Genomic DNA, 2,828 nt, shown 5'->3' with positions numbered 1-2,828 from the left:
ATATGATTGCATGTATGTGATTCTATAGTGTATAATATATAGATATGTGAATTTGTATGTATGTGCATATTTATATGTAAATTTATGCCTAAGCACAAATTTGGAGACGTATATACTTGCATGTATTTATAAGAGTTGGGTGTATGTAAGCACGTATTTCGATGCGTCTATATGTCCTATTTCTAGCACTGTGTATATTCAAATGTATATACGTGCAGTTGCACTTGCCAGTGTGTATATATTTTTATGTGTAGAGGAGTGCAATGGGTGAGTGGGATGCAACTTCACTCGACATTATGTTGAATATCGTAATGATTTTTTTACCATGTTTGCAGATTCTTAGAATTAAGCAGGGCTGGTTGGAATATACGTTGATATTGTTGAGTGCAGCAATTCCTTCAAGGGCCTCGATATTTAGATGAATATTTGCGATTTTGTCAACCCAGAAACTTATGGGCTTTCAGATTTCCCTAATACCTTTTGCGTTTCTGATGAATGGAAGAAAGCAAGCTCACGATCCAAGTCAGTGGTTCTCAACCATTTCTTCTTATCTATGGACACCTTTGACTACTTTTTACTATTTTCCTTGAGTTGACACCTGTTGATTACTATTTCATTCTGGTGGACCTCCCCTAGCCATTCGATATTTAAAACCTAGTTTTCTAGAAACTTCTTTCAAAATTCCTATTTTGTTTTTTCACACATTAACTTGTCGTAGGTTGAACTACGTAAAACGTTAAAGAAGCCTGGCTGTTTCTTGCAAGAAATACATCCAAAGCATAATTCCTTATGGATCCTTAAAATACTATTGTGCGTCCCATATTTACTATTTTGCTTGCATGGACCCCCATAAATCTTGTAGTGAACCCCTGGGATCAAGGTAGAAGATGCGTAGTTTTCGTGTAGTATTTCTGTGTTCTTTGCATGGCTGATTTCTTTGCTCTTCGGGTGTGGACTTGTTGTTTGAGATCATCATTGCGACACTGGGGGCAAGAAGTGGCCCTCGTCGATGCTTTTAATTGTTCTGTATAGTGTTTTACAGTTTCTGGTATTGTAGTGTAGTTATGTGGTGTACTACTTATAGGGCGCAACGTTTAAACGAAGAGGCAAGGGGGACGAGTACACAGTTACCTCCTGCCTTCCTGCCCTCCTGTTCATGAGAAAAAATATTGTTTGACAACATTTTGGAGGTTTGATGGGGCAGTTATTTTGTAGGCCGTGTGAAATGAAAGACAAAACGTGTTTTTTGGTAGGACGATACGGCATGACCTCGTTATGACACTTTTGAAGGGACTGCAAATGGAGCTTGCATACATAAGCTGAAAACTAACGGGAAACGACAAGAAGAAGAAGAAGAATAACAGCAATAACAATAAGCACCGAAGATTCTGAAAAATATATTTTGGTAAAAATGATAAATAAAAAAGCACAAAATGAAGAACGAGAAAAATGTATAAAGTTAATGCAATGTTAGTATAAAACAAAAAAAAAAAACGTTTATGCAGGTCAGGCATGGAGAGAGGGGAAGAAGCGAAGAGAGAGAGAGAAGGGGAGAGCGAGGGGGAGGAGTGAGAGAAAGGGTGGGATAGAGTGAGTGGGAGAAGGGAAGAGAGAGGGAGAGAGAGAGGCTGAAGGGTGGGGAGGAGAGAGGGTAGTCTTATCTATTTTTCTATCTAAGTGATATACTTAATAACTACTTAAACTGTTTTCTTGGATTCTTATTTTCTTTACAGAATTGGCGTTTCAGGCATCTGTTTGTTTTCGTTAATTCAAGGATTCTGCGGTTTTTTTATTTTTTATTCAACACAGGGGATATTAAAAAAAGTTAACTTCGCAGCTAAATCTGATGAGGCAGGTAAATAGAGAGATGGATAGATAGATATGTCCACGTTAAGTGAGATATACAGAATGCTATTTTGAACTAATTGCTGCTTCCATCTGTCGAACAGGTCGCGGTCTCAAAGCGACGAAAATGTTCTGGCAAATTAAATTTAAATGTTGAAGCGTATCAAACGGTTTTTGTGTCTTTTTTAAATGGCTTATAAGCACCTTCCATGCTGCAATTGTTTTGTTTCAGCACATGATCTCAGATCAGGTCACTTGCTATGCAAGTACATCCCCGTAACATCATTATATAGATAAATAGAAATGAGTCAGCTCAGCAAACGCGTAAGAAGACTTACACTGGTTGACGTTAGAAAGTAAGGTTGTTCACAGAATAAACGACTCAGAGACGCCATTTGCATGACAAGCAACAGTCAAGTTATTAAAATATTTAATGCAGAAAACATCCTCAAAAATTTGTTTAAACAAATTTTAATGATCATAAGGATTCACTGTGAAGGCACATGGCCTATTGGTTAGAGCAGCGGACTCGAGGTCGAGGAATCGCGGTTTCAACTTTCAGAACGGGCGGTGTGTGTGTTTATGAGCGAAGCACCTAAGCTCCACGTAGCTTCGGTAGAAGGTAATGGCGAACCTCTGCAGACTACTTTGCCGCAACGTTCTTTCACTCTTTCCTCCTGCATCTAGCAGCTCACCTGCGACGGACTGGTGTCCCATCCAGGTGGGGAACCTATACGCCAATGAAACCGGGAAACCGGCTTTTATGAGCCAGGCATGGATCAATAATGAACAAACAACAACAACAAGGATTCGATAGATTGAACCTGTGTGTGCTATATCTCATCTGACCTGAGAATGGAGACTCACGTCCAGTTCAATAAGCTCTGTCTTACTCTTTTGCTATGATTCCATACGTACATGCAGTGTGCTAAAAATAACAGCTAAATAGCCCTTAAATCACGCATAATATATATATACATATA

Source organism: Octopus bimaculoides, chromosome 27, assembly GCF_001194135.2.
Source record: "Octopus bimaculoides isolate UCB-OBI-ISO-001 chromosome 27, ASM119413v2, whole genome shotgun sequence".
Taxonomy (NCBI): domain Eukaryota; kingdom Metazoa; phylum Mollusca; class Cephalopoda; order Octopoda; family Octopodidae; genus Octopus; species Octopus bimaculoides.
Note: the sequence above shows the minus strand (reverse complement) of the source record.